The 12,714-nt window shown below is 48.7% G+C and overlaps 1 long non-coding RNA gene across 1 annotated transcript in view; it reads left to right on the plus strand.

Annotated features, from left to right (window-relative positions):
- Window positions 1-12,714, plus strand: part of LOC116780009 — an 893,112-nt gene that overhangs the window by 340,592 nt on the left and 539,806 nt on the right. The gene's annotated exons all lie outside the window — the stretch shown is intronic.

Consider the following 12,714-nt stretch of genomic DNA (forward strand, 5'->3'; position numbering starts at 1 on the left):
AAAGTTCCCCAAGCATTGATAAACACCTGCTATAGCCAGATGAAAATGTGGGAAGGGATGATGTGAAGTCATCATAGCTTTTCTTCGCAAAACATCCTGCAGAAAGGGAACATAGTGACCCTTTTGACCTGTGTCATCCATCCATCAAGAAAGAATAGGTGCTAACTTTACAAAGATTTAACACTTATGACTAAAGTCACAGAAACTCCAAGGAAAAAAAAAGGTATAAAAGGAGATTGAAATGTGGAAAAGATTGAAGGAAGTTTTCCATTGAAACTGCTGGGATCAACTGATGAGTTGCACCTGCCTTCCTTCCCCCTCCCCCCCTCCCCCCCTCCCCCCCCCACCTGGGATGCCGATCAGGTGAGAAATTTAGGCTATGCACATTAATCACTGCTTTAAGGACTAGAACTTGTTTTGTGGTCACTATAGATATTAGTAGACGCTTTTGTATTAGAGCTTGTGTTTGTGCTTGTTTTGTGGTACTGATAGATTGTTTTAAATGTATTTTTGTAGCTAGACACTATCGCTGATGACTTACGAATCTTATTAACCTGTCACGATTTGTATTAATAAAAAGAGTGTTTTCTGTACACTGTTAGAGTGAGTCCTTATAAGGTGTTAACAGTTGCCAGTGGTGGATAACATGTTGGGAAGACTTGCTGAGGGGGTGTCCCTTCTCTGTTGATGCAGGCCCCCAACAAAAGGGAAATCGAATACATCCCTCAATTGGTGAATCTGTTGGGTGAAGGTTTCCCCCCTTACGGGACCCCAACAGACTAATCGGACACTAAAAGGTTTCCATTTCCTAGGGACCCTGACAGAAAAAATAAATTTCTAAGGGTTGGGCAACCCCCCCCCCTTTTCACCTGACACTCATGCTCCCAGGCTACCTACCTTGTGGGGGTCTCAGACCCCAACAACCAGGCTGGACAGCAGGGCTTGGTAGACTCCACTGAGTTTGCCAGAGATAACCAAGCTATCCAGATGGTCTGCCAGAACCTGGTCGACCCTGCCTGCATCCAGGTGAGCATGAGGTGGGGCACTGTTACAGGCATTTTCTTGTATGAAAGAGAATGTGAGGCTAGCAGGAAAAACTGTGTCCCAAGAGTTGGCCAAAATTATGAGTTGTGTCTCATTAGGCCCCATCAGCTGTACTGGGAACCAACTAGCAACAGTGACAGTCCAGGTGGGGGACTGCATGGGTATACAGGACCTTGATGATCCTTCTTGGGTCCCAAGAGGGACCTCTGCAGTCACTGGTTCCCCGTGTGGGGCTGGTGGGAAGAGAGAGTTGTCGGAATGGGGAGACAGGTGGGTCCTGCCTCACTCTGTTCTTCCCTGCAGGTGCTGTCAGCAGCCACTATTGTAGCAAAGCACACTTTGACCCTGTGCAACATGTGCTGCCTGGCCTCCTCCCACACCACCAACCCTGTGGCCAAGCACCAGTTCATCCAGTCAGACAAGGAGGTGGCCAAAAGCACAACCAACCTGGTGAAGATCATTGAGGTGCGATCTCTCTGCTGGAGCACTGTGGTGGGGATGGGATTTGGGGCATGGTGGGGAATGTAAAACTGCCCTGGTCTCTCCACATCAGGCCCTGGACAGCATGTTCAACAAGGACAACTGGGAGTGGTGCGATGTTACCACTTCCCCTCTCACAGAAGCTGTAAAGAACGTGACAGCCTTTGCCTCCAACCTGGAGTTTGTCATGGTTCCTGCCCAGATCAGCCCAGAGGTAGGATACTACAGAGGCAGGAAGGGGTTTTCCCAACTGTGATGGGGGCTATATGAAGGGGGGAGAGGAGCTATGCCTCCACCTGAGCTTGGGATGGGGCCACAGTGCAGGGCTGGAGCTTGGTGGGAGGTGGGGAGGTGGCAGCAAGCCTTGGGTTTCTAGGGGTTGCTTTGGGGTGAGGGTTGTGGGAGAGGGAGGGAGTAACTTCCCACACACCGTCCCTCATGCTCATCACTAGCCCATCATCTCCCTATGCAGGGGTGCAGAGTCATGGAGCCCATCATCTGTTTGACCAAGACCATGCTGGAGAGCTCTGCCAACCTCATCCATGTTGCCCGTAACAAAAATACAAACCAACAGAGTGCCGGTTTATGCGGTGCTTTATTCAGGCCCGGGAACCTGAGGACTAGCGTCCCAAGTCAGGATTCCGAAGACCCTCGTTTTTCATACAGCTTTTATACTCTCACACAAACATGTCTACATACAATTTCTACTTGAAAGCAGTTACACTTAGTTACAAACACAAACTCATATTTCATACTGATAACAATTGGTAATCATCTACTCTAATCATAAATCTGCTTAAGTTGTCTTACCCCTAGAAACTGTTCAGCAGACCCTTACTATATCTAAGGTAACAAATTGTTATATACATGCTTGGCTAAATCCTTTGATTATTGTTCCTACCTCTTCAGTACATTCCATTCTCACGAACAAGGTTGCTAACCTACTACTTTGGAGTGTTGCTCTCTAGGCCTACTCTCCTACTAAGCCTTAGCCATTCTACTACTAAATTTGAATTATTCTGCAACATCCAGACTGCCCACTCTCTGGATGTCAACCCCAAGGACCCACTGCAGTGGTCAGTGTTGACTGACCACTCTCACACATTCTCAGACTCTATCAAGAAGTTTATCACCAGCATGAGGTGAGGCAAGTCCTGTTCACTTGGTTATGACCCTGTCTCCAGTGGTGGGTACCTCTGCTCAGGCTTACTCCAAGTGAGCATCCCCAGGGATGCTTTGACTCATCTTTTCCTCGGCTGCTGCCAGGCAGGGATGGGATGGAAGATACCATCCCTGGTCCTGTTGTAAGGTAAACATACACGGGTATTCTTCCCAAGAATGCCAAGGCAGTGGAAGGATTAAAAAAAAAGGTTTATTTCAGATGCAATGACCACTTTTTTACGGTGGTGCACGCATCGGGCCCCAGGGTAAAAGGCAAAGACCCTCCTCCTCCAAGGCTTTTTGTATCTTCTCTCTCTCCTCCCCCACTCTCTCTGGCCCAAGGAGGCCTTGTACATGTCTGTAAACATATTATCTCTCTGCATACCAGAGAGCAAGTCTGAGAACTTCTCTTGCTATGCGGGGGGGGAGGGGGAAAGCATTGAAACTGCCTTTTAGGAAGAGCCACCACCTTAGGCAGAAAGCTGTCCTAGAGAAACGAGTTCTAACTTCCTGTTACAAATTCTTCCAGAAATGTATCTATTCCTACACCCGTACAGGAGATGTTCCTCCAGCCCTGGCATAGGTTGATGGGGACATGTGTCTGGGCTCTGACACCAGGTTGCCCCCAGCTCAGGAGAAGGGATCCTGGCTCTTGCCAGCACCAGCTGAGGTCAAGGGCAAAGGGCATAGCACCTGCCAGTGCCAGGCTGATCTGTCTGTCATACAGGGACAAAGCTCCAGGACAGCGGGAGTGTGATGAGGCCATTGAGGTGCAGGAGGTGGACCAGGCCTCTCTTGCTGCCATCAACCAGCAGCTGGCCCCCGAGAAGATATTTCCCAGGAGGCAGGTTGGGGCCATACTGCTGCAAGTGCAACTGGGGCAGTTGTCCTTCCCCCTGGCTCCCAGCAGTGTGCAGTCATCCCGGTCTGACTGCAGCCTCACGCAACATCCTCTCTTTGTGACAGGCTTTGCACAACCAGATGATCACAGCTGTTCAGGAGATCAGCAACCTGATAAAGCCCATGGTCAGCATGGCACAGGCCAAGGCCTTGCAGCTGGGGCACAAGGTAATGGGAGCTACTGATTAGGTGCTTGAGGCATACGGAGGAGCTTGTGGTGAAAGGAGAGGTGTGAGGCAGATGGGGCTGGAAGCTGCTAATGCTGCTCTTCCCTAGGTGTCCCAGATAGCTCAGTACTTTGAACTGCTCATTATAGCAGCTATCAGCACTGCCTCCCAAATACCCAGCTATCAGCAGCAGCAGAACTTCCTGGACCAGACCAAAGTGCTGGCTGAGTCCACCCTGCAGATGCTGTACACAGACAAGGAGGTCAGTGAGAATCCAAAGGTGAGCAGGAGGGGCATGTATCAGCAGCATTCTCCTCTTTGTGGGTGCTGCATGAGAGGCTTGACCATGTGTCAGACACACATATGCCAGACATGGCAACTTGGCCAGGGCTGCCGCAAGTGTGTGGCATCCTCGGCAGGAGGGGAGCTGCTGCCTGCTTTCCCTCACTCTGGCTCATTCTTGCAACAAGCTGCCCACACCCAGGAGGCTCTGGAGGAGGCCAAGCAGATGATGAAGGAAGTGGTGAAGGACCTGACCACCCTGAATGAGGCAGCCAGTGTTGCGGGTGTCTTGGGGGGCATGATGGGCTCTATCACCCAGGCCATTAACCAGGTGAGGGGAGCATGGAGAGGACCCAGCCAGGGATGGGGGTGGAGGAGAGGAAGAGTCAGTCAAACCCTACAAGGTCTCTGGGCTGGAACTGGAGCTAGACTCTTCTCTTCTCTTGCAGTTGGACGAGGGGCCAATGGGTGAACCAGAGGGGACCTTTGTGGACTACCAGATCACCAAGGCCATTGCAGTGACTGTGCAGGAGATGGTGAGTGCAAGCAAGCCTGTCACCCCACAAAGTGGTGCCTGACATCCAGGCAGGGCAACCACCCTCCTCACTTGCCCGTTGCAGCATAGGGACCCTCCACCTCCTGTTCTTCTTCCATTGGCAGATCACCAAATTCACCACCAAACCAAATGAACTGGGTATACTGGCCAACCAGCTCACCAATGACTACAGGCAACTGGTGCTAGAGGAGAAGTCAGCTGCACTCACCATCGAGAATGAGGAGGTGTGAGCATGGGGTGTGCCATGGGGCAGAAAAGGGTCTGCTGGGGCATGGGAGCAGAGGACAGGGGCACTTGAACCTCTTATCAGAGCTGGATGCAGGCAGCATTCAGACCCCCCCTTGCAACATGGTGTAGAAACGCAGAGCAAAACCATGTTTCCTTTTTCTTCCTCCTGAGTTGGGATAATTGGGAGAGGAGCTGGGTATGGGTGGCTGGTGTTTCCCAGAGGATATCACAGATGCAGGTTTAGTTCCCTGCTGGCTCTCTCATGCACTTGTTCTCCTCCAGAACATCAAGCGCTGGATGCTGGAGCTGGGTCATGGCTGTGCTGCCCTGGTCACTAAGGCTGGAGCCCTGCAGTGCAGCCCCAGCAATGCCGTGAGGATAGAATACCCTTTTTTTCCAAAAGATTTTGTTACGAGGAGACAGAGTTTTTGCTTAGGAAGACTTTCTGCCTAAAAGGTAACTCTTTCTCAAAGGTAGTTTCAATGCTTTCCCCCTCCCCCCCCCCCAACAAGATAAGTTCTCGGCCTCTCTCTCTGATATATGAGAGATATAACGCTTACAGAAATGCTACAGAGCTGCTGCGACCCGGGGAGAGTCGGGAGGGGCCAGTGATGATAAAGCCCGGGAACGAATAGGAAGTTTGCCTTTTCCCTCTGAGACCCAGTACTGCCTGGCAGGGCTGAGAAGTTTGTAAGTTTTAATGTCTTTGCTTCCGAAATAAACCCTTTTGAACCCTTTCCACTGCCTTGGCATTCTGGGGGAAGATACCTGCATATGTTTTACCTTACAGATGCCTACACCAAGAAGGAGTTGATAGAGAGCATACACAAGGTTTCTGAGGTGAGCGACCCAGAGATAGGTACATGACGAAGTGGGAGGTGCTGGACTGAGGCACCGTGCTGGGTTCTCCCTTAGTCCTGTTGGGCTCTGTTGCTTTCTCAGCTGATGCCTTAAGATCGCTAGGGAGCAAAAAAATAGACTCACCAGGCAATTATTAGTAGAGATAAGATAGAGAGCAGGTTCTTGACCAGACTGCAACAGCACTCTCACCAACAGGTTTTTCCCCTCTCCCTTTACTTTGGACTCAGGGGGCCCAAAGAACACCACTCTGTTCATGCCCCAGGGTACTGGGTTATACATTTGGGTTTTGTGGGTTAAAACCAATTGTTTGTCTGTATAATCGTACTTATTGTATTATTTTATTAAATTGTTATTCTGACTTATAATCTCTCTTTTGAACTGAGTTCATTTCCCCTGCTGGTTTACCTTTAAACCAGTAGAACCAGAGTCTCTGCTATTGGGAGGAAGTGCCCCCTACTCAAGAGAGAGGGTACACACCAAGATGTAACCTGTGGTTTTACCAGCATGACCACAAAGAGGACTTGAGGAAGTGGGGTGGAAAACCCACCTCTGCCCTAGCAGCATGGGTCCGTGAGTTGAGAGGAAGAACAACTACCACAGGAAATTCTTCAACAATAAATGCCGCTCAAGTTTCCAATGGACAAGTCCTAAGACAGAATAGGAGGGCTGATGTTACTTCTGATCTTCTTGAAGGGACCTCCAGTTCATATTTACAAGATGTGAGTAACGAGTACTCTGACCAGGACTAAATGGGCCCTGTCTTCAACCAAGTGGAGAAAAGGGACAATCCTATCTATTGGACTGTGTGGATCCAATGACCTGGCACATCAGAACCACAAGAGTATAAGACTTTATTTGACACTGGCGCACAATATACCCTGATGCCATCAAGATATGTAGGGGCAGAATCCATCTCTGTTTCTGGGGTGACAGGGGGATCCCAACAACTGACTGTACTGGAAGCTGAAGTGAACCTGACCAGGAACAAATGGTAAAAACACCCCCTTGTGACTGGCCCAGAGGCCCCACGCATCCTTGGTATAGATTACCTCAGGAGAGGGTATTTCAAGGACCCAAAAGGGCATTGTTGGGTTTTTGGGATAGCTGCTGTGGAGGCAGAGGATTTTAGACAGCTGAATACCTTGCCTGGTCTCTCAGAGACTCTTCTGCTGTGGGACTGCTGATGGTCAAAGAACAACAGGTACCGATCACTACCACAACAGTGCATCGTCAGCAATACCGCCCCAACTGGAACTCTGTGACCCCCCTCCATGAGATGATTCCTGAATTGGAGAGCCAGAGAGTGGTCAGAAAGTGTCGCTCACTCTTTAATAGTCCTATATGGCCAGTGTGTAAGTCCAATGGAGAGTGGAGACTGACAGTAGACTATCATGGTCAAGGGACCTGCCTGGGAAATTCAGTTTTTAGGAGTAAAATGGCAAGATGGATGTCGTCAGATTCTGATGGATGTGGTCAACAAAATAGCAACTATGTCCCCACCAACCCTCAAGAAGGAAACACAAACTTTCCTAGGTGCTGTGGGGTTTTAGAGGATGCATATTCCAGAGTACAGTCAGATCGTAAGCCCTGTCTATCATGTGACACAGAAGAAGAACAATTTCAAGTGCAGTCCTGAACAACAACAAGCTTTTGAGTAAATTAAACAGGAGATTGTTCATGCAGTAGCCCTTGGGCCAGTCAGGACAGGACAGGATGTGAAAAATGTGCTCTACACAGCAGCCAGGGACAATGATCCTTTCTGGAGTGTCTCCCTGGGGTTCTGGAGTTGGGGACACAAAGGATCTGAGGCTTGCTACACCCCAATTGAAAAAGTGATACTGGCAGCTTATGAAGGGGTTTGAGCTGCTTCAGAAGTGATTGGCACTGAAACACAGCTCCTCCTGGCACCCCGACTACCAGTGCTAGGCTGGATGTTCAAAGTCCCTTCCACACATCATGCCACTGATGCTATGTGGAGAAAAAGTGGGTCATGCTGATCACACAGCAAGTTCGAATAGGAAACTCCAATCACCCTGGAATTTTGGAAGTCATCACAAACTGACCTGAAGGCAAAAATTTCATACTGTCTTCAGAAGAGGAGGAGGAGAAGGTGACACATGCTGAGGAGACCCTACCATGTAATCAACTACCAGAAAATGAAAAGCAATAAACTCTCTTCACTGACGATTCCTGTCCTACTGTAGAGAAACATCGAAAATGGAAAGTTGCCATATGGAGTCCTACGCCACGAGCTGCAGAAGCTATCAAAGGACAAGGTGGATCAAGTCAGGTTGCAGAATGGCAGCTGGCTTTAGATATTGCTAAATGAGAGAAATGGCCAGTGCTCTACTTCTGTACTGACTTGTGGATGTGGGGATGGTTGGATCAATGGAAAAAGACCAATTGGCAGAGCAGAAGGAAACCCATCTGGACTGCTGAATCGTGGCAAGACATTGCTGCCCAGTTGGAGAAGTTGGCTGTAAAAGTGCGTCATGTAGATGCACATGTACCCAGGAGTTGGGTTGCTGAAGAACATCGCAACAACTGACAGGTCGATGACGCTGTCAATATTAAAGTTTCTCAGGTGGATCTGAACTGGCATACAGATGGACTCGTGATCAAGGGGTGGACTTAACCATGGATGCTATCTTCCAGGTTATTCATAACTGTGAAACGTGCTGCAGTCAAGCAGGCCAAGCGGGTAAAGCCTCTGTGGTATGGGGGACAATGGCTGAAATATAAGTATGGGGAGGCTGGGCAGATTGATTGCATCATACTCCTGCAAATCTGCTAAGGCAAGGGCTAGATGCTTACAATGGTGGAAACAACCATTGGATGACTGGAGATGTACCCTGTGCCTCACGCCACTGCCCAGAACACCATCTTGGGCCTTGAAAAGCAAGTCCTGTGGCAACATGGCACCCCAGAAAGAACTGAGTCGGACTCATTTCAAAAATAGCCTCATAGACACCTGGGCCAGAGAGCATGATATTGAGTGTGTATATCACATTCTCTATCATGTACCAGCCTCTGGGAAAGTTGAGCGGTACAATGGACACTTAAAAACCACACTGAAAACAATGGGTGGTGGGACCTTCAAACATTGTGATCTACATTTAGCGAAGGTCACCTGGTTATTCAACACTAGATGTTCCACCAATCAATCTGGCCCTGCTCAATCAAAACTTCCACTTACCATAGAAGGGGATAAAGTCCCCGTGGTGCATATGAGGAATGTGTTAGGGAAGACAACTTTGGATTAACCCTGCCTCAATCAAAGGCAAACCCATCCTTGGGATTGTTTTGCTCAAGGACCTGGGTGCACTTGGGGGGTAATGCAGAGGGATGGGGAAACACGATGTGTACCTCAAGGGGATTTGATTTATGGGTGAGAATAGTCTGTAATGTTGAATTGTATAATATTATTTGTTGAATGACACTGCCACTGTATGTCATAACTACCATGGACAATGAGGATGGACTGCTTCAGATACACCAGTCATGAGCTCCTAATGCAACTTGCAACCAACTGACAGCACACCATCCCTCCTGCCCTGGAAGACATCTAGGACAGATCGAACCCACAGTCATGCACTAAATGAACACAACAGAAATCTTGGAGGGACAACCATTGACTATGGAAATGATACATGTGCTTGTATAGACATATATATGTATATAGTTGGAAGTTGTAGGATCTGGGCATGATGTAGATGGTATAGAATAAAGGGTGGATAATGTCCTGGTTCCGGGTAGGACAGGGTTTTCCAGTAGCTGGGAGGGGAGTGCGGCTAAGACATGGAGATTATTCTATACCACCTCACGTCATTGCCAGGGATGGGGGATAGGGACTTACGCTTCTGAGAAGATGGGGTTCCTTCTGGTCAAGAAAATGTGGTAGGGGAAGCCATCTGGTATTGTCTGTCATGGACTTTCTGTGTAAATAGTTTCTTTTTCTTATACCTTTTATTATTAATATAACTGCTGGGTTTTTTTCTTATCTCACTGCTACTCTTATCTCAACCTGTGATCTTTGCCTTTTGTGCCCCCAGTTGGAGGGGGGAGGGGAAACGGCATGTGGTTTTAACAGGAGTACGAAAATGGAGAATACCATTCCTAAACCACGAGAAGAAGACACTGATGTGGACTGGACAGCCATGCAGCAGCCCTCCCACTGCTCCCCTTCACACTGGGCAGGACCTCTTTTCCAGACAGAAAAGATGTGGCCATGAAAATAGGAAGATCTAGGGACAGGCTTTTCCCTACAGGGACCATTACCGTACCTGGAAGAACAGCAGCAAGACTTCAGAATGGTTCCTGCCAGACAGGGGTGTTGTCTAAAATCGACTCTAAAAGAAATCTCTTAGACTCAAAAAGGACTGTGGTGGGTTGATCTTGGCCCACCCAGCCGCTCTATCACTCCCCTTCCCAACTGGACAGGGGAGAGTGTAAGATGGAAACAACTTGCAGGTTGGGATAAGGCAGTTTATTTAAAGCAGAAGCAAAGTGAAAGCTTGCCTGCACAAAAGCAAAGCAAAAGATAACATGGTTTATTCTCTACTTCCCATCAGCAGCAATGGTTGGCCACTTCCAAGAAGCAGGGCTTCAGCACGCATAACGGTTCCTCAGCAGGCAACCATTGGAGACAATGAATTCCTGACCGTAACCCCCATTCCCCAGCCTCCTGCACTGCTGGGGGGGAAGAGGGAGAACATGGAAGGAAGGAAGGGTGGGAGGAAGGTGCTTTTAAGATTATTTTACCTCTCACTCTTTTGTTCTGACCCTGTCAGTAATAAATTCAATTAATATCCCCACTTTGAGTCTGTTTTGCCCATGATGGTGGATCAGTGACCTCTCCCAGGTGTTAACTCATGAATCCTTAACTTTTTTTCTCAGTTCTGTCCAGTTGCAGAGGGGAGTGAGAGAGTGGTTGTAGTGAGTACCTGGCATCCAGCCAGGGTCAACCCACTACAGTCTTTTTGGGATGCAAATTTAGCTGAAGCCAGTTGGCTAGTCAACACTAGGGGATCTACCAACCGTCCTGGTCCTGCCCAAACAAAACTCGTACACACTGTGAGAGGAGATAAGGTCCCTGTACTATGCATCGGGAAGTGGCTTGGGAAGTTGGTGTGGGTTTCTCCTCCCACGGGAAAAGACAAACCCATCCGTGGGGTTGTCTTTGATCGGAGACCAGGGTGTACCGGGTGGGTAATGCAGGAAGATGGGAAGACACGGTGTGTGCCTCAAGGAGATCTAACCTTGAGGGAAAAATAATCTGCGCTCTAAGTTGTATGTTGTAGGAAGTAAAGTAACAGGACAATGAAGAGCGAACTCTGCAAGGAGCAAGGAATGTGCGACAATGACGTGTGCCAGGCTGTTGTCAGTGCTCAATGATCGATGGTGTTACTTCTCCTGCCCTGAGTGCCCATCCCAATGGAATGGAGCCCAAGATCTGGAGGGGTGGAAGAAGGTCATAAAAAGGGATCTGTGAAAGCATGGGAGACAGTCAGATATGGGATCTGAGTATGACGCAAATGGTATGGAATAAGGGGTGGAGATTGTATTGGGTCTGACTGAGATGAAGTTCATTTCCCCACAGTAGCCCTCAGAGTGCTGTGCTTTGCATTGGGAGCTAGAAGGCTGTTGATAACACACCAGTGTTTTGATTACTGCTGAGCACAGCATCAACGCTGTAACAATTCCTTCCCCAATTGAAGGCAAGATCCTGGGAGGGGACCCAAGTAGACCAGCTGACCCAAACTAACCAAAGGGATATTCCATACGATATGATGTCAACTCAGATATAAAAGCTAAGGCAAGGAACAGGAATGCTTCCCTATGCTAAAGCCCTCACTCATGGCTAGGTTTCGCGAACGAAGATTTGGGAAGGCACTATCCACATTTGCTACAGGTACACTGGTGGCTTATGAGGCCAATACGTGACACACATATCCAAGTGCAAAAGGCACAGCAGAAAGACTCCTTAGATGGTGTAATCTGCAAGACACGGTTCTTTCTGCATTGCCTTTTTTCCTCGAGAGTGATCCTGCGTGTGTTCTCGAAGGAGACAGCTGCGTTATAGATGGTGTGTCTCCAGGCCTCCCGATTGGAGGCCAGAGTAGACCAGTTATGGTGATCAATATGACCAAGGCTGAGATGTTGTTTCAGGGAGTCCTTGTATCTTTTCTTCGGGGCTCCTCTCATGCGGCAGCCAGTGACAAGTTCACCATAGAGCAGGATCTTAGGGAGGCGGTGGTCCTTCATCCTTGAGACGTACCCTGCCCATCGCAGTTGCGTTCTCAGTAACATGGCCTCAATACTAGTGACAGCTGCTTGCTCTAGTACAGATGTATTGGTCACATAATCTGACCAGCGGATGTTAAGGATTGTACGGAGGCAGCGTTGATGGAAACGTTCTAGGAGACGCAGGTGGTGGTGGTAGATGACCCATGATTCGGAACCATATAAGAGAGTAGACAACACTATGGTTTTGTAAACACTGATCTTGGTGCTTTTCTTCAAGTGTTTATTATGCCATACTCTCTTGTGGAGTTTTCCAAAAGCACTATATGCCTTAGCTAACCTGTTGTCTATCTCTCCGTCGATCTTACCATCTGAGGAGATGAGGTTACCAAGGTAATTAAACTGTTGGACTGATTTGAGCTCTGATTGGCCAATGGTGATGTGGGGATGATGGGGGACTTCCTGAGGTGCAGGTTGATGGAGGACCTCTGTCTTCTTTAAGCTGACTTCCAGCCCAAAGAGCTCAGTAGCATCTGCAAAGCAGGATGTTAAATGCTGCAGGGCTGCTTCTGTGTGGGCAACAAGGGCGGAGTCATCAGCATAAAGCAGCTCCCGGACAAGGTAGTTTAAGGTCTTGGTGTGGGCCTTCAGTCGCCTTAGATTGAATAGACTTCCATCAGTACGGTATCGAATGTAGATACCGTCCTGATCATCGAGGTCTGCTGTGGCCCTTTGGAGCATCATGCTAAAGAAGATGGTGAATAGGGTAGGAGCGAGAACGCAGCCTTGTTT

This window comes from Chiroxiphia lanceolata, chromosome W (assembly GCF_009829145.1).
Source record: "Chiroxiphia lanceolata isolate bChiLan1 chromosome W, bChiLan1.pri, whole genome shotgun sequence".
In the NCBI taxonomy this organism is placed as follows: domain Eukaryota; kingdom Metazoa; phylum Chordata; class Aves; order Passeriformes; family Pipridae; genus Chiroxiphia; species Chiroxiphia lanceolata.